A 24,356-nucleotide genomic window follows, 5' to 3' on the forward strand; every position below is an offset into this window, starting at 1 on the left:
CTTTTCACACTTGTGTGAGTCAATGGTAACAAATATGTGATGTTCACACACCTTTCCGCTACCTATTCAGCAATCTGGAAAGACTGAAATCTTCTTGCCTCTTTTCACCCATCGACAACATGGGCGAGTCTGCCCTTGAGACACAGATACAGTATACGGACACCCACGGTGAACCCTGACAACCAGTGGGCTAAACCTAGCATTTACCTCAGAAGCTGGGTTCACCACCAGCTACAATTACAACCATTAGCATGCTTAATTAACAGATTGGCTGGCAGCTCATGCAGACTGAACATAGTTCTATCGCTCTGACTAACTCACCAGGCCTCCAGAGATTGAACTCCCACACCGCGGCCTTGTAAGGTGGTAGGCAATTTGTGGGAGTGTTTGGAGAGAGCCATCATGCCACTTAGCCGCTACAGGCACAGATAGCAGCATCTTCTTTTGTATTGAGCAGTGTTTTTTTGGAAGGGATGTGCAGGAGCAGCAAAAAGAAAGAAAAAAAAAGTGGTGCAAAGGAAAACATCAAAGTTGTACTCCTGCTCATTGTGGCATACTGTGGGTGACGAGCTGCAGTGCGAGCTCTGGCACAGCAGCCCTTGTAGTACAAATAAAGATAAAATGTCTGAACAACTCCATGTAAAGTATTAAGGAAGTGAGGGCGGTGTAAAAATCATTGTAAACTATTGATTGACACTTCTCATTTGATCCTTTTGTCTAATTCTAGGCATTGCATGAAGAATCCATATTTTTGGGAATACAGTGTTGCATTTTTCATCTGGTGTATATATATATATATATATATATATGTTTTACAAAAGAGAAAGTTGCTTTGATATATTAGAAGGTTTTAATGAATGGACAATCTTATGATTACTATGTTGGTACAAAGACATGCATAATTAAATGTGACTTGACGGATGGTGAAGGGAAGGAAAACTATTAGATGTGAGCACTGGTACACCGTCCTCCAGAAATATTGAGCAGTTCAGATTTAAATGTATCATAGAGCTTTGCTTATTAAGATGTCATCTGTGCAAACGCTGCAGGTTCAGGGTAAATAGCCTCATCGCATATTCTTCTGTGGCTCCGTCTATCTACGCTGTCACCATTTTCTCAGTCGATGGCTCTTTAGTTGGTGTCACTGGGTGACTTGAAAGCTTCATAAGCATCTTTTGCTTTTTCACTTAATTAGTCTGGAGGGACTACAACCAAAGCATTGGTGAAATGGGCTTCCACCTCACATCGCTGAATAACCTTACACTTTAAATGTATCCTCCATCCATCCATCCATTTTCTGAGCCGCTTCTCCTCACTAGGGTCGCGGGCGTGCTGGAGCCTATCCCAGCTGTCATCGGGCAGGAGGCGGGGTACACCCTGAACTGGTTGCCTGCCAATCGCAGGGCACATCGAAACAAACAACCATTCGCACTCAGTCATGCCTACGGGCAATTTAGAGTCTCCAATTAATGCATGTTTTTGGGATGTGGGAGGAAACCGGAGTGCCCGGAGAAAACCCACGCAGGCACGGGGAGAACATGCAAACTCCACACAGGGGGGGCCGGGGTTTGAACCCGGGTCCTCAGAACTGTGAGGCTGACGCTCTAACCAGTCGGCCACCGTGCCGCCTAAATGTATCCTTATATTTAAAAAATTACATTTCTTCTTCAAACATTGGAGGGCAATTGTTTGTATACACCCTTAGAGTTGATTGAGAAATGCATAAGTACAGCACTGCGCAAAGGTCCATCACTAGATGTGTTGATTTTAAACAGTAAACTTTTCATCGTGAGAAAGACAGTGTTAGCAGGATTACACGAAATTACAAAACCAATTTATGCAAAATATCGTAGACGGGTGACACATCAGCAAAAAAATATATAAATAAATAAAAAATGAAAAAAAAACACCGATTATGATTGGTTAGTGTCAGCAGCAGGATGAAGATGATTTATTTTCACTGTTTGAGTCACGATGGCATCAAAACAACCATTCACCCCCCAGAATTATAATGTCACTGCCCATCTGTTCATCATACTTGAATCAAGTAGCAGCCTGCTAAATAACAAACAGATAGACACACAAATACCAAATACTGTACATCAGACTTTTTTTTAGTATGGGCTGAGTGGAGCTCTGCTCTCGACTCATTGGCATTGTGGTTATTATCCATCCATCCATCTATTTTCTGAGCCGCTTCTCCTCACTAGCGTCGCGGGCGTGCTGGAGCCTATCCCAGCTATCATCGGGCAGGAGGCGGGGTACACCCTGAACTGGTTGCCAGCCAATCGCAGGGCACATAGAAACAAACAACCATTCACACTCACAGTCACAGTCATGCCTACGGCCAATTTAGAGTCTCCAATTAATGCATGTTTTTGGGATGTGGGAGGAAACCGGCGTGCCCGGAGAAAACCCACGCAGGCACGGGGAGAACATGCAAACTCCACACAGGCGGGGACAGGGATTGAACCCGGGTCCTCAGAACTGTGAGGCTGACGCTCTAACCAGTCGGCCACCGTGCCGCCTGTGGTTATTATACCATTGGTAAAACAATCTGCTAGTGGCCTAAGCCCTTTGTACATTGTTTTTCTGAGACCTATGCAAACACTCATGCACAGTGCACACACATAGCGAATTGAGCAGTTGTGGACGAAACATCTTCATAACACAAGCAGCAGACTTGAGAATTGAAGAGCCGCTAGTGACTCCAGAGAGAGGGATAATAGAATTCCCCCAATCGTCTTCCTGTTAATTACAGTAGACCTTGGGTCTGAATACATATTTGCTTGGAGAGCACGGCAATCTGCATACATATTGTACACAAACATGTCTTGGATAGTGGGAACAATGGGTGGAAATGCTGCTGAAGTAAATATTACAGGATTAATAACGATATTCAGAGTGGTGTGGAGAGACTTTTATAGCACCTTTAATTGCCAATAAGATAACACTGCTATAAATAGAGGCACCGATATGTTTCTCACCCACTAAAAGAAGTGTGTGCGCAACCATTTAGAACTAAAATGCGATACAATAATAAATACACTACTAATGCAAACTTACACATTGTCACTCAACATTCTCATAGACATAGGTTGAATATTAATAAGGTAGTGGTCAGTATTTTGCACAGAGGTTGATAAGACAAACTGCTGATGTCAATCATTTTGATGGATAAAAACTGCAACTGCACTTTGGCTGGTCAACATGCATTTGGCAGGGAAATATAGCAGTAACAAACAACAGGCAGGATCCATACAAAGTGGGGGGAAAAAACAAATAACACGAGCCAGTGCCCTGAAAACAATCATTCAATGGTACAGTATGTTTCTCCATTATTAGACAGAGATGTGATGCGTGGACATGTGGGCCAATGAGCGGTACACTACTTCAGCTTTGACACAGTCTCTCTGTCTCTCTCTCTCTCTCTCTCTCTCTCTCATACACACATGCCACTTTGCTCTGTTGGCCAGGCAACAGCTGTGTTTGGTGCAAGTGAAAGAGCAACTAATGAACCAAAGAGTACACTTGGTAATTTACATCTGCTGACACTCTCCAGCTGCTGTCAGCATGTTGGCATTAGTCAATCTCCCTAGACCTGGACTGAGACCCAGACCTCGACCTGATGCCAGGGAAAACCACTGGAAATTGCCATTTGAGTACGGCCTCCACGGTAATAAAAGTCTCAGCCTCATTTTAGTCTGTGTGGGTAATGGATGTGGAGGTGGACAGAATAATAACATTTGACCACTGTAAACATAAAATTAAACCACGTTATTTTTTTGGCCTGCATTTATGCAAACACCATCTCCACTTTCACACATCGCATACATTTAAATAAATTGCATAAATTACTCAGTACATTTTGTCACATTCAGTGTGACTGTTATACTTCAGTGCACAACCTCCTGTAGCAACAAGCTGCATGTGCCACCGTCTGCATTACAGCTCTGTGTTTCACTGTGTGTGCCTTGTGTATGCAAAGACATTATTTATCGCCAGGTCTTAAAAGAAAGAAGTCTTGCTGTCATTGTAGGAGACAGGTTAGTGGTCCCATTCCTCCACAAGACTTCATTAGAACCCTCTCACAGGACATACTAGAGTCACAGACGTCTCTGCTCGCCAGACTGTGCGATTTCTGTCTTTATTGCCTCAGAAAGAGACAAAACCAATCTTATCAGAGCAACAGGTTTAAGAATATAAATCTAAAGCCATGACTAGAATGTGGCATCAGACAAAAAACAAATTGCAGACATAATGTACACTGTGCTCTGCCCACATGAACGCCATAGATAAAATACTCCATCTGTTGCAGTGATGCATCCTGAGCCCAGGCGAGTGTTTGTGCACGTGTATGAGTGTCTGTCGACAGAGGGCTGTTGGAACTTGGAATTTAAAAAGATATGCTTTCAGAAAGTCGTGATGCTGAGCAGCCTCCTAATCATTGAAGGATCTGTGTAATGAGTGTGGACGTACATCACAACTGAAAAGCCAGCTTTTTAAAATCTCTGAGCCCTAACAGAAACAGTTACTGATAGTGTACTAAATATGCTCTTCTTACTGGGCAGAATATTGATTCAATGTTTACCACTTATAAATGCTGTTGGCAGATGGTTTGCTTCACCGAAGACTTTCATACTTTTTTTTAACCAATAGACATGGGATGGACCTGCATTAAACTGTTTAGCGAGGACGAAAGAGCTTATTCCGTGGGCAATTCTAACTAGCAAGTATAAGCTAACTCCTGATCCAATCAGGGATTTACTCTTAAAAAAAGAAATGTTCCACAGTTCTGAAAAACTGTTCCCACAGCGATATCTATGATATCTTAAAGGACAGGCAAATTAAAAGAGTATCTTTGGATGCTGATCTGTTGACAAAATAGATTGATAAAATTTATGTACTGTAGTATTGTGAATTAAGCTACCTCATGAGATCAGTTCTGCGATTGCCTGGCAACCAGTTCAGGGTGTACCCCGCCTCCTGCCCGGTGATAGCTGGGATTGGCTCCAGCACTCCCGCGACCCTCGTGAGGAGAAGCGGCTCAGAAAATGGATGGATGGATGGATGGATGAGATCAGTTGAGAATTTGCAATAGGTAGTAGTACTTTATAGTGTGCCTAAAAATGCATGTTCAAATCGGAATGCTTTGATGGCACACCAAACCATTTTTGACTATCCCAATAATTTAGTATTACATTGGTATTGCTTATATTTGATGATTCGATCATGATGATGATGATGATGATTGATATCAATCTGGGCTCTTTTAGTCCTTTCTCTCTTAAAACCAAACTGGAAAGACCAGACAAACTATGACATCTCCATAGACAAACGTTTGTATCCTCTCTGAAGCTCCTTTTGTTATCTTATCCATTTTCCCCTCCTGCTATCTCCAATTTGCCCGGGATCTTAACATGGCAAAAATACCTCATCCTTTCTGATTACATCTGATTGCAATTTTGTCAAGGCTCCTCTGGCAGCCAGCAAGATGCAGTCCCATCAGCAGCTGTAGCTAATTACCCACTATTGCTAGCTCTTTTGGCTCACCCTCTACTGCTTCCTTAGGCCTGGTTGCTTGGAAGTAAAAAGTATTGGATTGTCAAGCTAAACAAGGGCTGGCAAACAAGACATCAGGAGGAGGAGAGCAATGAGAAGGGGTTTAACGACAAACCAAGCCAAAAGGAAAGGCAATCATTCATATCTTTGATCCGGTGGGTGCTAAAAGTAGGTGATGTACAGTAGACACAGTTTCAAACCTGAATTGGTTTTATTTGGTTATGATCCCTGTGATTGACAACCACTCCAGTGTGTAGCCTGCCTATGTTCACTTACACACAATCAATTGGCAACAATTGGATTGGCAACCAGCTCATCGGTAACCCTAATTAGTAAAAGTGGAACAGAACATACATAAAGTATATACATTGAATTAGATTAGATTCTGCAGTTTTCTGGTTTGGATTTAGGACGAGACTGACAAAAATGACCCAAAGGAAAGTGCTTTCATTCATCCAGTCACAAAAAACTGAGGCAACATTAATTTCCTGCTAGAGATAGCACATTTGCTCCTTAGGAAATTAGATTTGAATAGGCTACCGAACGTCACAACCAAATTATTATAATTGGACAAAAAGTCATGTGGACAACACATTTCCTTATTGTTTTTTATATGCCTGATCCGTTGTAGAGACTCTTCGCTGTTTGTGTGATGTCATGTAATCAGCAACCTTTATGTCAATGAAAGTTATACCAGGTTTGCTGGGATCCAGCTATAGCAAGCTATGAGAGTATACCAAGGCAAACTTCATGGCTAGCAAAGACATTCACAAGTTTTATTTGTTCATTGCACAACAGATATTTGATCAGTTACATCCTAATCCATCTCTATGAGGACCATTTACAGATGTAGTATCTGATTTAGAGCTCTATCTCATTGTTCTAATGGGGTAGTAAGCAAGAGCTGAGAACCTCAACGTACTTCAGCTGGTCAATGAATAAAACTGCCTCACATGGGTGATCAGTTGTCAGATCATTTAAGGTGAGGGAATAACTCCTGCTTCACTGTGATAATGGACCTTCAGACAACTCGCCTTGCAGCTACTAAAGAATATATATATATATATATAAATAATTCCTCTGACACATTTTAATCAAGCGCAATCAAACACTGATCCCCACGAGCAAGTAAAAACAAAGTTGAAAAATTAGGGGAAAAGATTTTCATTTACCTTTAAAGGGAATCATTTTGCAATCCACACTAGCTACAGCTATTGCCCAGCACATGGTAAGTGGTTGCCAGGTGATGAGCAGGCTCTGCTCCAGACTGACTGCCTAATGTACCTTTTTCAGATTTCTCTGCCACTTGAAGGTACATATGTATTCCAACAAGAATTTGATTTATACACAGCTGTTGTTTTTCAAAAAAAGAACCGTCATAGATGGTTAAATGGTTAAATGGCTTGGAAGAACTCTTAAAAATCCCAATTAGCTATAAACTAGATTAATGTGGTTTCCTTTTCCTAAACTTATTGATGGTCCATTTTCATTTTTTTGGTCCTTGCCTATTTTGTACGTTGTAACTTAGTATTCTTTTATTTGTGTCACATAGCGACACACTGATAGCTTTTGATGTCACTTGCACAGGTTTCCCTTTAATATTAACTCCTACCAAGCATATAAACATAAAGGTGAGCAGTATTGTGTTACCACAGTTGGTTTATTGCTAATTACTGGTACTTAGATAATAATAACACCACACAAATATGGATCATTTTACACTTGAGTCCCAGGATGGACGTGTCATGGAAACAATGAGTCCTAGCCCTGGATAAATTGGAGTCCCTGCAATTTATCGTCACGGAATACAGATACAGTAATCCTCCGCTATATCACGGTTCTTGCTTTGCGGTACCGCTATAATGGAGATTTTTATTATAGTTGTCACGCTATCTTTTATACTGTTTGTACAATATTTTTGTGTTATCCGTTGCTCTTGCTCTCTCTCAATATATTATATACAGACCCTTTCCAAAAAAATTTAATATCATGGAAAAGTTTATTTATTTCCATAATTCCATTCAAAATGTTAAACTTTCATAGATTATAGATTCAGGGCCCACAATTTAAACAATTTCAAAGTATTTATTTTTTTATTTTTACATAATTTGGGCTTCCAGCTCATAAAACCCACGAAATCAGGAATTAAAAAAAAAATTGGAACACTGTGAAGAAATCACCATTTACTTCTCAGTTTTTGCAGAAAAAAGAAAGAAATTAGGGTCACATTAAATCAATCTAAATATGGTACTTTCAAAACGATATGTTAATCTTCAATAGTTGGTTGGGAATTCCTTTGCTTTAATCACCGCCTCGATGCGCTGTGGCATTGAGGCAATCAGCCTGTGGCATTGCCTGGGAGTTATGGAAGCCCAGATTTCCTTGATGCTTGCTGTCAGTTCTTCTGTGTTTTTGGGTCTGGTGCCCCTCATTTTCCTCTTGATAATACCCCATAGATTATCAATGGGGTTTACAGCCGGCGAGTTGGCTGTACAGTCAAGCACTGCGATGGCGTGGACATCAAACCAGGTCTCGTGCTTCTGGCGGTATGGGCAGGGGGCAGATCCTGCTTGAAGATGAAGTCTACATCTCCATACAGATCCTCAGCAGAAGGAATCATGAAGTCCTCTAAAATATTCTGGTAGACTGTTGCGGTGACCTTGGATTTAAAAAAGCAGAGTTTACCAACACCTGCACTGGACATTGCACCCCAAATCATGACTGACTGTGGATAATTCACACTGGACCTCAAGGAGCTTGGGTTCTGTTCTTCACCCAAATTTTGCAGGCCATAAATGTTTTAAACTGAGTGTCACACACTCATTTTAATTTTTGGTGTGCCTCAATAGCAAATTCTTTCGAGTGCTATAGTTTGATGTTTTTTTTGTTTTTTGCCACTGATATAATGACAATAAATAATTGTTCACATCTTACAAATTCTGCCCTGGTAATCAAACATACTGTATGAGCACAACTGTGTAATGTTCTCTCATTTACTAAGTAAAATTAGGACTGCATTTCACAATAATAGCAACTAAATAAAAAAAAACATTATACGTGTTCAAATAAGGTGCTTAATTTCAGAATTATTTTTTTTTAAGTTAGACTTTCCCTATTCTGTTTGGCCTCGACACAACATCCTTCCATCCATCCATCCATTTTCTGAGCCACTTCTCCTCACTAGGGTCGCGGGCGTGCAGGAGCCTATCCCAGCTATCATTGGGCAGGAGGCGGGGTACACCCTGAACTGGTTGCCAGCCAATCGCAGGGCACATAGAAACAAACAACCGTTCGCACTCAGTCACACTCACATTCACACCTACCGGCAATTTAGAGTTGTCAATTAACCTACCATGCATGTTTTTGGGACGTGGGAGGAAACCGGAGTTCCCGGAGAAAACCCACGCAGGCACGGGGAGAACATGCAAACTCCACACGGGCGGGGCCAGGGATTGAACCCCGGTCCTCAGAACTGTGAGGCAGATGCTCTAACCAGTCGTTCACCGTGCCGCCCTCGACACAACAGTGAAGTCTCAAATAATTTTACATATTTCAATTTAAAGGTCCCGTATTTTGCCAAACCAACTTTTTCTAGTATTTGGGATGTAATATTGGCTCTATTGTGCCTCAGTAAATGGGAAATATGAATTAAAGTCATTCACGCATTCCTGAGTCCCAGATGTTTTATCTGCCAAGAGGCCTGAAAACAGGTCATTCGAATTTCTAAAACTTATCTACATCACTAGCAAAGCTCTCTGCCTACCTCTCTGCTCCCAAGCCAGCGCTGTCAACACAACAAACACATATGCTCTCTCACAAGTTGGTCTTCTGCACAGAGGCAACCAGTCAGAGGAAAGAGGGCAGCCTTACCCAAATATGAACAAAGCGGATACAAAACTGAGTCAAACAGAAGTAGCTGTCAGAAGGGCCTTTTCTGGACACTGGTGTTTTTTGAAATAAAATTAACACTTTTACACTAAGTGCATGAGAGTCACCCTATGGAGTAAATAGCCAAAATATGGGACCTGTAACAAATGTTCACAACTGAAACATTTCAGAGGTTATCAAACCTTTGTTTTGTTTCATGATGGCATTTCACATATATGCAATTTTAATAAGTGCTCCCAGTGGGAGCTTCTGACAGAGAAGTACAAACAAAAATGGCTCTGCCCGTTCCATTTTAAGCACTATTTGTTCCAAATGTTCCCTTCATTTAACGGTAATTTTCTGATCTTTCTCCAACTTCCACGCCTCCTTCTCATTCCCCAGCTAAGTTTCTCCTCGCCTCTGTCTGGTCTGCGCAGTCAGTGATTTATTTCAGTGATTACCACCTGCGATGCAGATTTGATTGGATGAGAGGTGGCTGAACTCACATTTGATTGGTCGGTACTGTTCATCAAAAAAGCCTGTAATCTGATGCGCCGCTTAAAATAGAAGCACCTGTCTGTCTTGAAGCATGACCTTTCCTTTTTGGCTATGGTGTAGGTCCGTATGGGACTGATTCTGGGTCCGGACGTGGACTGCGCTCCGCCAGTTAGTTTAAAATGATGTCGCTCTCGCCTTGATCGACCGAGCCAGAGCGAGCTGTTTAGCTCCTTTGCTCTCTAGCTAGTTATCTCACGGGCTAGTGAACGTAATAAATAGTTAACTTTCCCTAAAGTGTCCCAGTTATGTGCATCTACGGAGCCAAAGCCAGCAGCTTGCTACGTAGTGAGAGGCGCGCCGGTTGATACCGCAACAATGAAAATGTATCGAGTGCGGAAAAAAAGTCTCATGTCCATTGTATTTATGGACCGATAACCCGCCCTACTCTGCCTCTGATTTGCTACCACCAAGGGAGGACTCATATTTTTAGTGGATATTGATCCGCTAAAGCACTTCAGCAACACACACATACATACAGTACATAGGCAATAAGCAATGTTGTGTGTCTATGGACGCAGATTCACCATGATTTATACGTCCATGCACATTTTTGTGCGTCTCAGACGCGTGACGCACATCAAATGAGATCCATGTACAACAATAAATAGCAATGATTTTTGGAGGCAGCAAATTGTTGAAAACTACTGAGTAATAATATCAATTATAATAATAATATTGCATATGAGTTACCTCAGTTATAAAAGTTATAAATGTATGCATCCAAGTAATCTATTTTACTTGTTCAACAATATTTGTTATACAGCATTTTGCAGGTTTTAAAAAAATATTATATAGTTACAATTGAGGCTACAGGAAATGTGATCATTTAACCTAAATCTGTGCGCTCAAGCTCGATAAGGCAACTATACTTCAAGTTTCTCCTCCACCTTCGGGTGCAGCTGATAACAAGAGATGCCAAATGGAGGTTGAACACTTGGAGTGTGAACTTAATTTGTCATTTGTGAACAACTGTGACAGTATTAATCTGCACATTGCAATGAAAAAGGCCCAGGACACAGCTGAATGCACCAGAGGCCAACATTCTTAGCACTGAAAGATCCTCATTGGCTTAAATTGATTGTGTCACACTGTCAGGCGGGGTTGATAAATGGCCCAAAGCATGACATTTTAAATAACAAATTTGTCTCTAAGTGAGGGGGGGGGGAAAGCTCAGATTCAATCATCCAGTTGTGGTCAGATCTCAGGAAGAAGTTGGAAGTAGAAAGAAGAAGAAGAAAAAATAACGTACAAAAATCAGAATACATTATGTCTTATTGTTTTGGAGTAATAGGGCAACACTCTGTTAGATCCCGCAGGCCTGTTGCGGTGCATCTGGCCAAAGACAAAGCTAATCGCAGAGGACGTGGATGTGAGGGATCGCGGCGGAAGGGTCCGCTGCAGGGCAGCTATGCTCACGCTGGGCGTGATGTTTGTGTGTAGTCTGTGTGTGTGTCTTTGATCAAGAGTTCATTGAGTGGGTCACTGCACAAACATGGCACAGGCTTCCATCCAACTGCTGTGTTTGGCTTGATTTTAGTTGAACACGTTGAGATGGATTGATGTGAATATCCACTGAAAATGCCTTACCAAAAATAGGCGACACCATTTACTCTAATTCATGAGACAATGACCAAAGTGTGCCTTATGAATTGATACAAAATTTACCCAATTAATAATAAGGCATAAACATTTCATTCTAACCATCTTTTTCCTTCACCGTGTAATGTGTCCATCTCTGAAATTCATCCAGGAATAATACAGAATTTAGTAGCTTTTTTTATAAGGGGCCTGGCAAAGTATCAATCCTCCAATATTTAGCTAATCTCTGGCACATTAATAATAATAATTAACAATGAAAAATACATTTATATTACATTTCTGAAATACCTATAGTGATGTATTGGACAGTATATATCAGCGATTGCATAATTGCTATCACTATTGTTACTTCTATCAGTAAAGTACAGGAATATTATCATATCACAACGTACTTTGCATTTCCCACAAGCAATGTTAACTTAAACAGAAATATGAACTCAATAGAAGTAATAACAGCAATCAAAACATCCATGTATACGGTAGTGTTGTGCTCAAGATCAAACAATCTAAGACCGAGACTTTCCCGAGACCAAAAGTTACCGAGACCTTGACAAGACCAAGACTTTTGGGAGTCGAGACCGAGACAATCTTAATCTTAGCTGCACTGTTGTTGAGATGTCTTATTTGGGTTTTTCCAGCATGTTGCGAAGTACATCAGTCGGTTCGTTATTTGTTCTCTTTTTGGTATTCTTATGGTTTTGATTGCATAATTAGTGGTTAGCAAGATACTTTTTTAAGTTTTGAAGGGGAAATGTGCATTGTGGATGTCTGAAGGTAATGTTGGACAAAGTCATATAACACAAGGGTGCGAGTCATACCAAAGACAATAAGTAGAATGTAATAATGAGAAAATAATAAAGAAGTCAAATATTGGGGTCGATGTAAATGTAGTCACTGCAAGACCAAGTCAAAACAACTTCCAGGAATCTCTGATGAGTGAATGATGAGTGCAGTTCTATTGCTATGCCAACATGTGTTAGAGGAATGGGATCTGAATGGAAGTAGTCATTTTTCAACTTTGACACCACAGGGAGGTGTTGTCAGACACCAGTGAGAATATCATATTAGAGATGTGAAGGGGGGCAAGAAAGTGAGAAAAGGAAGCAGCTCAGCATCTGTAGACTGGGAAACAGGGAAAGTGGAAGGGGGTTGTGAATAGCAAATTAATTAGAAATGAGAGCAAGATAGCTTTGGATGAGCAGCCCGACGGACAGAGTTGGGTGAAAAAAAGCCAATCATGGCGCAGTGAGCTGTGAGCTCCATCCATTATGTGGAGACTGACAAGTTACCAGCAGTCAGAGCAGGAGTTGCACTTAATAAATCAAAGCTGACAACTCTTCCTGGGCTCTATCTCAAGTACAGCTTTGCCACTTCCCCTTCCATCTTGCTTCACCTTCAGATACCACATCCAACGCTGCCCACAAGGCCAACGGCTTTGTGGGCACGCAATTTGTCTCCTGTTGTTTCCATAAATGCTGTATGTACCTCATACTAGATTACAACAGATGCACCCCCACCAGAGGGTTACAATTGTGCCCTCAAAAGGAGAGCTGAATCACTTGACCTAAATGGATAGACTCTCATGAAGATCAATAGAGAGTGTGAATTGTAGGTATTACAATTATAGAAATGTGATCAAACAAGAGTCCTGTGTGGAACCTGTCTTGTTTTATGAAAAAAAAACAAAAAAAACGTGAAAGAAACATTACAGCTGTATGGACACTGGCAGATATTTAAGCAAGTTTGAAGATAAGACATCATGAGCCGTCTGACATCCATTATGGATCGATCAGCGCAACAAAACATAAGAAAATGGATGAATTGTAGCACCCAAACGAACAAGTTGCTATCAAACTAAGGGTGGACTCATTTTCAGCCACTTTAATTGCACCATGCTTAGGAGCAGTTTTCCCTCCCTCATCCGTGCTTCAGCACACACATATGCCATCACTGTGCTATTTGAAATGATACTGCATTACTGCCACTTTCATGACTTTGTGGCTTCTTTCACGCCTGTTCGTGCATGACCGCGTGTACAATGCTGAAGCCAAGCTCTTCAGAGAGCGCAGAGCAGAGCAGAGCACAGGGCATTCACACTAGTCAATCAATCAGGGCTTCAGGTGTAAAGCTTGCCTAAGTACGGCATGTGCCCCAACTGTGAAGGTGAGAGCACAGTTAACTTCTTAATATTGATGCTGCCATTTTTAAAATTATTATAATTTTTTTTTTTTTTTTTTTTAAAAGCACAGATAGGCGGCACGGTGGCCAACTGGTTAGAGCCTCAGCCTCACAGTTCTGAGGACCGGGGTTCAATCCCCGGCCCCGGCTGTGTGGAGTTTGCATGTTCTCCCCGTGCCTGCGTGGGTTTTCTCCAGGCACTCCGGTTTCCTCCCACATCCCAAAAACATACATGAATTGGAGACTCTAAATTGCCCGTAGGTGTGAATGTGAGTGCGAAAGGTTGTTTGTTTGTATGTGCCCTGCGATTGGCTGGCAACCAGTTCAGGGTGTACCCCGCCTCCTGCCCGATGATAGCTGGGATAGGCTCCAGCACGCCCGCGACCCTAGTGAGGACAAGCGGCTCAGAAAATGGATGGATGGATGGATGGATGGAACACAGATAACCAGTCCAGTTCTGATAAAACTGCTGTTGCAGCATCCCCAGTAATGTCACTGAGAGCTTGCAGTTTCACTTAATTCTCACTTTTTGTAAGATCTAAATCAAGCCTTTAGCTGCTGGCTCTCTCCTTGATCCTGATTGTATTACTGCAACGGTCGGCAAGATGTATTAACAAGATTACTTTTTGTATAAGATGCTGACAGTCTGCAAAGTGTAGCATGTCTTGTATGTGGCTTTTCCAAAGGTATCCATGGACAAGGAATGTTGTGCCACAGAAGTCTTCCACTCTTCTTTTCTTCACATTTATAGCTAATGTATTCCTGTAACAATGCAGGCAAATTAATGATTTCACTAATTTGCTGTTATTCATCAAATTATATACATTTTCTTACTTTTTCAGTGCTAACTTGAAGGCACATTTTATTTTTAAATCTGGTTTCAGGAATGATGTGTTTTTTTTGTTTTTTTTTACTCTTCACAAGCATTTATAAGTGGAGATGGCTTTCTATATTTGCCATACAACCACAATTAATAGTGCTAAAATCTTTGTGGAACCTTGTCAGACAAGTCTCTCCAGGTTGGAAGTAAGGCCTGTTCTCATAATCATTATCTCTTGGACCCTTTAGCATTGAGCTATTTGAAGATTTTTCTATACACAAGAAATACATGGAAATACAGTATGGCACCCACATGCACACATACTGCCACAAAATACTCCATGAACGTTTCATATATGCAGGTCTGACAAATGCTACATTAACATGTGATTGGCACATTTGATGACAACTGTCTTCACAAGACTTTAAAACTGTAATTTTGAGTAGTAAAGTCCCTGTCGAAATCTGACTAGTAACTGTAAAAGAAATCAAAAAGAGAAAATGAAAACCAAACCATGACAGCAAAACACCCACAAACACATGAATCACTCAAAATGTTGACTGCAACTTTGACTGATTTGTGTGAGCAAGGCACCTATCCTTGAACTGCTCTCATGAAACTTATGAGGTACAAAAGACCTGCCACTTTTTGGTATGAATAGTAGCTTTGGCTGTAAATTGAACTCTCACGCAGCTCTTAGAATGCTAACAAATAAAAAAAAATTCTCCAGTGTCAAATCACTGTGACCAAAATTGGAAAAGTCATTTGCTGTGAAATGATCAAGAAAATGTTATATTCACATCGTTTGTAATGTCTCTGCTCTCATGAACATTCTGTGTCTATAAACTTGTTACAGATATTATAGCACAGCACAATACACGGGTGTGGAAAGGTGGGCTACCTTTAAACCACAATCACCATCAAACTATGCCCACAGAAGCTTTGGGCTGTGAAGTGGACAAGTCCTGCCGAAGCGCTGGATAATTGGAGCAGACACTGTTTTCACCCCTGAGCATTTGGAGACTGTCTGACATTCACTGCGAACTGTATACCTGCAGCCTTCAAACGGAGCGGCAAGGAATTTTCAAGATTTACACAAAACAACCAGAGTGATAAGTAAAGAGACAGTAAATGTAAAAAACAGTAAACTACAAACACAACCCAACTGGGTGGAATGGTAAACGGAACATCGTTAACTATAAAAAGAGAATATTTGTCTTTTTTTGTCAAAACGTTGGGCCATAGTGTTTTTCAAAATATCTTTCATTGGGGGTAACTGAAAATAGTTATTCGAGGAAAGATTCAAAAAGACATACTGTTACTGTACACAATAAATACACTCACTAGTACAACAATATGAAGAAATATGGCTAACGAGCATGTTGTTACGCTATGTTATATTACCGAGAAAGCAAAAACTCAACACATTAACAGTTAATTAGTACCTGTATGGTAAATATTGTACTTTTTTTAGATATTTGAGATCTTCAAAATAAACAAGTATAAATGATGTCTGCCTGCAATAAATATACTTCATAATGCCATTGTTAAGTTGTCTTTGTGTGCGTGTGTGTGGGGGGGTGGGGGTAGGGATGACAACAACCTCACAACCTCACAATTAACACAGTTCCTGAGCAGAATGGTACTCTGACTTAACTTTGCCAGTAACATTTATCAAGTACAAAGGATTGTAACCTACTTTTTTGGTTTTAAGTGTTGTATAATAAGATGAAAAAGCCACAAGCTTCATGCATTAATGCATATTGTGTAAAACCTTCGCAGTTTATGAAATACTGATCAGTTTCAAGAGACAAATAGCTCTTAACCACAATTTATATCTAAAGGTTTTAGGGAATGCTTGTATCACATGATTAGGAGTACAATACAAGTTTTGTAAGAAAAAATAAGACAAAGTTGTTAAAGGAAAAAAAACTGATTTTAATCAATCATCATGCATGGCTGACCTCTGAAAATCTAATGTGACTTCTGCTGACACGATAATGATCAGTGAAGGGGAAATTGAATTTATTTTGATGTAGGAAATACATATACATATACAAATACAGTACAATGAGTCAAGAATTACAAAGATTTACTGATTTAGTTTTTTTTTTTTTTTTTAGTCATGTAAAAAGCATGAAATCTTTGTAATGTGACTTGCCTTATGAGCAATTTCCCTCCCTTTGTGCTTCCCCATATCTCACCATCATTTAGTGTATGACACTTATGCATATATTATTTTATTTAAAATGTTGCCTTTACAGTTCATGAAGGTTTTTTGATGGCGAAAATGTGACACTGGGACTTATTATAAATGATTCTAAATCTGAACAAATCAGAGATTTTTGGTTTCACTATATACAAATGTTTGTAAGAAAACCTTTTTTTTTTTTTTTTGATGTAGTCCATTGCCATCAGGTATTCCATCACTGTTCACCCAAGGCACCACTTTCTATGCATCTACTCTTGAAGGGGAAAAAAACTTAGTGAAAGTAGTTGAGACCGCTCTTGTGAGGCAGGTTGTCAGTCCACCGTGTATGACATTAGCTTCTCCCTTAGTTGAAGTAATTGGACTGCCTGTCCGTCAGGCCTGCAGGCGATGGGTTAGGTGGGGCTCAAAAGGGATGGCGAGAGGGAATGGAAGCAACGGTTCACCGGCAGCAGGTATAGCCTTCAGAGAGCCTTTCTGATGAGGTCCCATAAGCTCGTTGCATCTGCCGTCTCCGATAAGCAGACCTCAGATGCCACTGGGAGAGGTGGGAAATGGGAAGATGGATCTTCGCTTCATTTTCTCCCTACTTTAGAATGAAATGAAGAGTGTACTTCTCCTCGAATGTTACATGGAAATACACACAGTCTGCGCCACAGGCTCTGTGTTGCATGGTCATCCAAGGCCAGATAAAGCAAGGTTTACACGGCCACTCTTAATCCAACATAACGCTTTCTTGCTCCTCGGATTCTAATGGATTTGCCAGTGTGGTGTGATTTGTTGGCACTAAACAAGGCTGCAAGTGTGCATACTGTCACAAACAAGATTCCAGAAGAGTACAAATCTAAATTTTTTGGGAGTTTGATTTCTCGCCCGGAGGCCCTGTGACAGACAGATGGTTGCCGAGATTATACTAGTTGGATGCGCCGCCTGCTTTCTCCCTTAAGTCTCAGTGTAGTGTTTGATGTTGTTAGGCCAACACTTTCAAAATAATAACAAGCTCTGCATTGCGATCATGTGGTTGAACAACGGGAAGGAAACAGCTGCAGAACACAAGCAAGCTGAATGGCAGCAGCTTCAGCAAGGGGGGGGGGGGTGAAACAAAGACTGTAACCTTGTTTTACAGCATGTGACATTGCATCCATAAGCAGTAAGCATTTGAAAAAAATAACATCTACTTCTCATGGTAGTTTTATAATAAAATGACAGCTTGCTAGCAAAGAGAAATCATTTATATTTATATCATTACATTTTAGAATATCACCACCAAATTGAGTTGCAATGAATTCTTATTTGCTGAATTTGTATCATTTAGCTCGAAACGTATCAGTGGCAACAACTCGAGTCATTGTGTGAATTACAACTATCCATCCATCCATTTTCTGAGCCGCTTCTCCTCACAAGGGTCGCGGGCGTGCTGGACCCTATCCCAGCTGTCATCGGGCAGGAGGCGGGGTACAGCCAATCGCAGGGCACATAGAAACAAACAACCATTCGCACTCACAGTCATGCCTACGGGCAATTGAGAGTCTCCAATTAATGCATGTTTTGGGATGTGGGAGGAAACCCACGCAGGCACGGGGAGAACATGCAAACTCCACAAAGGCGGGGACGGGGATTGAACCCCGCACCTCAGAACTGTGAGGCTGACGCTCTAACCAGTCGGTCACCGTGCCGCCTGAATTACAACTAATCTTTGGTTTTATGTTTTACATTGTGTTCCTTGCCCAAAGTAATTCACACTGTTTCTCTATACACGCATAACATGATACATTTATAGTTTATTAGAATGTGCTAATGTTATGTGCTACATCAGGGATTATGTGCTATGTCTCTTCAAAAATGTAATCAAAATGTAATTTTGAACAAAAAATTAAAAATCTTATGAAGAAAAAAAATCCTTGCACTCCATTTCTTATCAATATTTTAAAAAAATCTAGTGAAACTTGCATGTGTTAATTTCCGTTGCAGGTTTGCATGACCAACCATGATGTCTTTGTTGGCTCTCAGCGGCTTTGTTTTGAGTAAATATTTTTGAGGGTGTGCGGCAGAGAACTAGGTTGTCAGGCATACACAGCTCAGAAAATGCGTGAAAGGCTGCTCTAGGTATGCTCAACAGTACCAGGATCTGTTTAGAATGCTGCTAACAATTGTATTTCCTTAAATGGTCAGGGATATGAATGATTTTTACATACAAAAGACAAATGACTTTTTTTAATGTCATTTCTCTTTCCACCACTTCTAATAGTTATTTATCACTTGCACATAAACACTTTAGATGGTTTGTATCTTATCACTTCCACTTATGCAAAAATATAGAACCTGATTAATCATATTGATTACATGCATCATTAAACCCCATAGAAAACATTCCCCCTGAATAAAATAGGAACCTTTTCTCTTGTATGAATGCGTGAATTAACGGCCATCCTGTGCATTCTCATCTTCGTGGGGAATTCTCCAGTGACTCCATGAATCTGGGTTTCGAGATGCAGTCTGCTAGAATGGCTGCAGGGCAATTACTTCTCCCGCTCTCACTCATGCAGGCTATTTTTCACAGATACGCAGAGTTCACGGTCGAAACAACACATCTGAGAAAACAGTTAGTCCTCAGAGTAATATAACAACGTGAGTTTCTGTTATCTTTTATGTTGGTGTTTTAAATTGCTTTCTTTTGTTGAACTATTCAAAAATGGCCAATATGTTTTTTTCTCTGATGTGCAGAAAATCCCGTTTAGGCATGACTCATAAAACACAGTGAATTGGAATCATCCAGTAAAATAGAGTAGGTTGAGATCCTTATCCCTCCAGGTCCCATTCCCCTCTATGTGACTTTGCCATTGTTCTTGGTAAATGTCCATCTTAATTAAGGCGCAGGCCTTCCTGGCGAACACCTGTATGACCGTAAATCCTTTTGAACTGCGCATGGCAGTGAGCGCACGGGAGGCATAAGTGCATGTGTCTTTAAGCGAGGGGGTAGTTGTGGAGGAGCGATTCCTTTCCTCTGCCACTATCAACACCCTTGACCCGCTTGTCACCAATCTGTCACCGGGGCTGAGTGACGGGCCCCAGCACATCTCTTAACCTTCTTTTAATCAACTTGTCTCTCTGCATCACATTACACACAAGAGGCGGCTGCTGGGGCTGCGAGGGGGGACACAGTGGGCATTTGTCTTTGCATTACGGTCAGACAGCCTCTCCTTGAGAAGCCCACCAGATTCATCAGCGTGATAAAGTGGCATGTGTACTTCTTAAGGTGAGTCTCAGAAGGAAGAGAGGAATGAAATAAGGCAGAGATGGAAGACAAGGGATAAGAAAAAGAAATACAATGGGCCTCATTCACTGAGCGTGCATATGCATAGATTTGTGCTTAAATCATGCGTACGCACGTTTGACACACAAATACTATGTGAATCACCGATACTGTATGTCCGCACTTGAATTTGTGCATATTCTGCAAACAAATTTAGAACCTCCTCAGACCATGCGTACACACAAAGAATTAGAAATATTTTATCAAACATAACTGCATTTTCAACTACAGTATATTTAAAGCAAAATACATTTTCAAGTAACAATCGGTTGATAAAGGGATGACGGGTAGCAGAGAAGGTATTGTTTTTGATTGAATTTGTTTTTGGAAACATTGCTGAAAGGCTGAGTGTTCACAAACAAAAAAAACTACAACAATTTTGAAGTAAAATAAATGGGACATGTAAGGCAGGGAGTATTTTTTATTTTGTTTTATAAAAAAAAAAAAAAAAAAAAGTCAACACCCTTGAACCTTTCACCGTGTTTCTTTGGGAAATTGTCCACTGAACACGTATGAACACGCCTGATGTCATTCTCACAGAGCATGTCACATTAAGAGTTGCTGCATTTAACTGACATTTCCAAACGATATAGAGCTTGGAAAAAAAAAATGTCCTTAAAATATTGATTGATGTTTTGTATTTAAATTATTTATTTAAATTTAGTCTTACTGCGCAGAGGTTAACATATGTTTGCACTTGTATGACAATTAAGATACATTTAAAACATTGCCTGTATAATTCATATAGGTTTGATGATGGCAGCAGTTTAAGGACCACCATCGTTCTGCAATGGGTTAAGTGTCTGACTGTGTATCTTTGAAAGATACAACTTCTGCTCACCATCATTGAAAAATCAACTAAGATGCATTATCAAGGCATGTCAAATTTAGACTTAAAGAAAGGATGTCAGCTCCTCTCAGCCACGTCATCCAGTGGAAGAGCAGATCAAATGGCTAAAGTTGTGACTCATCATACGTTTGTCACACCTCTCAAGAGGCTTTAGCTTAATATTTCTGTAGGATTTCAGACAGCAACAAGGTCCCTCTTTAAGATTCCACCTTCCTGTCACCTCACGTCCAATCCAACAGATTTTGTTTTGCCTCCTGCCACATGTGATCTGTGTGACTCTGTGACTGTGAATTTCCTCTTTCTCTAACCAATGATTATTCACACCTTAAATCATGTTCGTACAAACTCTCACAAGCTCAAGGCTAGAGTGAGCTTTGATTTCTTTGGACCAACTTTGGGTTCTACTTTAAGAATCCAAGGTGGTCAGGTTCCCCACATTTACACAATTAGCAATCAATATTCTTACAGCAACATTTGTCTCTCACTGGATCAGTTCTGTGAGTCAAAATAACTACAGCAATAGAAACATGGAAATGAAACCAATTACAAAGGTCCATATCTGCTGTTCCTTATAAAAATAGAAAGGGATTTTTCAAATCCTGCAGCAAAGGTGTTTTCAAACTTTCACCCATGCAACTAAACTCAGAGCTTCATTAGTTAGCATTTTTAGTGCATGATTGGCTATTCCAAACACACTAACTGAACCAAATAAACATTCACACTAGCATCCTCTGACCCATTGTAATCAAGCGCTTTTTTGTTTTCCCACACCATGCAGTCCATTTGGTCCATTAAGTGTGATCGAAGTTCCACCAGCAGACCAAGTTTACAAACCCATCAACTGATTTTGACCAAAGAAATTGAATTGTTAGTGTGAAAGCCCTCAGAGGTCCAACCAGGAAATGGTTTGGTTCAGTTAATTTAAGTCAATGGTACGGTTCACTTAAACTGTGCAATGTGAACTGAAAATGGTACAAGTCCACTTTCATTGTTTTGCCATTGTATTGCATGCGGACCTGTCACAACTGAAGAGTTGGTCTACTTTTCAGGTGAGGACACACTATTTGGTTAGGTTAAAAACAAACTCTGGGGTGGTTTTTACAATGGTGATTTGATCAAGTGTGAGCACTATTATTTGTGTGTGTTGGAAGACAGCTTGATCTGGTCTCGTTCAGCTTGTGACCAAACTCTGGTGGAAAACAAAATAAAAACAGATTAGTTTAAATAATTCAGCAGAAAGTTTGAACACAGCCAAGAATTTGAGTTCATATTAACAAAGGGGGCGGCACGGGGGTCGACTGCGCGGGTTTTCTCCGGGCACTCCGGTTTCCTCCCACATCCCAAAAACATGCATGTTAGGTTAATTGACAACTCTAAATTCCCCGTAGGTGTGAATGTGAGTGCGAATGGTTGTTTGTTTGTATGTGCCCTGCGATTGGCTGGCAACCAGTTCAGGGTGTACCCCGCCTCCTGCCCGATGATAGCTGGGATAGGCTCCAGCACGCCCGCGACCTGAGTGAGGAGATGTGGGTCAGAAAATGGATGGATGGATTAACAAAGGGACTGTATGCGAAAACAAATTTAATCACACTACAAAAGGTTATATAGTAAGTTCATACGTTCACAATCTTCAAAGGCTCTTGGGCATTCCCCATGTTCTTGCACTGTCTTCAAGGTCAAACAACACCATACACAGGTACACGCACTTGTTAAGTCACAGACACATACCTCATGCCTCAGCAACACCTGAGATACCTCAGGGGCTTGTGAAACAGAGAAATCATTGAAGAAACAATATTTCATACACCTCAATCCTATCCAACTTTGCCAGTCATGATATAGAGGCTACTTGATTAGCTGCTAGAATGTAAAAGACTAAAAAGGTCAAGGTATGGCAACATGCAGAGGACAAACACCACAGGCAGCACAGAAAGATCACGGCCTCTTTGCCTTTTGAAGAAAAGAAAGAGTGGATGAGCAAACAGGAATCCCAGGGGATCCACAGCATGAATAATTTTGGGGAAGACTGCTGACTTTAAGCACTCCAAGTTGCGCTGCTGCCTGGCACGCTCAAGACGTTACAATTCATTTCATATGAAAGACATACAATTGGAGGGATTGCGTTGTTGTGCTCAAGAGTAATATAAATGGGGTTATCCAGTGGAACCTCCAAAGTTGCACACAATCTGTTCTTTGTTGCTGGTTAACTCCAAAGATGTTCTCATTTCAAAATACTTTGTCCTATGATATACAGTGGGTACGGAACGTTTTCAAACCCCCTTAAATTTTTCACTCTTTGTTATATTGCAGTCATTTGTTAAAATCATTGAAGTTATTTTTTTTCCTCATTAATGTGCACACAGCACCCCATATTGACAGAAAAAAAATTGTTGAAATATTTGCTGATTTATAAAGAAGAAAAACTGAAATATCACACAGCCATAAGTATTCAGACCCTTTGCTGTGACACCCATATATTTAACTCGGGTGCTGTCCATTTCTTCTGATCACCTTAAGGTGGTTCTACACCTTCATTGGAGTACAGCTGTGTTTGATTGTACTGATTGGACTTGATTAGGAATGCCACACCCCTGTCTATATAAGACCTTACAGCTCACAGTGCATGTCAGAGCAAATGAGAATCATGAGGTCAAAGGAACTGCCTGAGGAGCTCAGAGACAGAATTGTGGCAAGGCACAGATCTGGCCAAGGTTACAAAAATATTTCTGCTGCACTTTAGGTTCCTAAGAGCACAGTGGCCTCCATAATCCTTAAATGGAAGACATTTGGGACGACTGGAACCCTTCCTCAAGCTGGACGTCCAGCCAAACTGAGCATTTGGGGGAGAAGAGCCTTGGTGAGAGAGGTAAAGAAGAACCCAATGAGGCTGTGGCTGAGCTCCAGATATGCAGTCGTGAGATGGGCAAAGGTTCTAGAAAGTCAACCATCACTGCAGCCCTCCACCGGTCAGGGCTTTATGGCAGAGTAGCATGACGGAAGCCTCTCCTCAGTGCAAGAGACATGAAAGCCCACATGGAGTTTGATAAAAAAAAAAAAAAAAACACCTGAAGGACTCGAAGATGGTGAGAAATAAGATTCTCTGGTCTGATGAGACCAAGACAGAAATTGTTGGCCTTAATTCTAAGTGGCATGTGTGGAGAAAACCAGGCACTGCTAATCACCTGTCCAATACAGTCCCAACAGTGAAGCATGATGATGGCAGCATCATCCTGTGGGGGTGTTTTTCAGCTGCAGGGACAGGGAGAATGGTTGCAATTGAAGAAAAGATGAATGCGGCCAAGTACAGGGATATCCTGGACGAAAACCTTCTCCAGATTGCTCAGAATCTCAGACTGGGCCGAAGGTTCACCTTCAAAAAAGACAATGACCCTAAGCACAC

The 24,356-nt window shown here is 40.9% G+C and overlaps 1 protein-coding gene across 11 annotated transcripts in view; it reads right to left on the bottom strand.

The window, feature by feature from the left end:
- kirrel3b (kirre like nephrin family adhesion molecule 3b) overlaps positions 1 to 24,356 on the bottom strand; it is a 210,009-nt gene that overhangs the window by 139,568 nt on the left and 46,085 nt on the right. The gene's annotated exons all lie outside the window — the stretch shown is intronic.

Source organism: Phyllopteryx taeniolatus, chromosome 8 (assembly GCF_024500385.1).
Source record: "Phyllopteryx taeniolatus isolate TA_2022b chromosome 8, UOR_Ptae_1.2, whole genome shotgun sequence".
NCBI classification, from domain to species: Eukaryota; Metazoa; Chordata; class Actinopteri; order Syngnathiformes; family Syngnathidae; genus Phyllopteryx; species Phyllopteryx taeniolatus.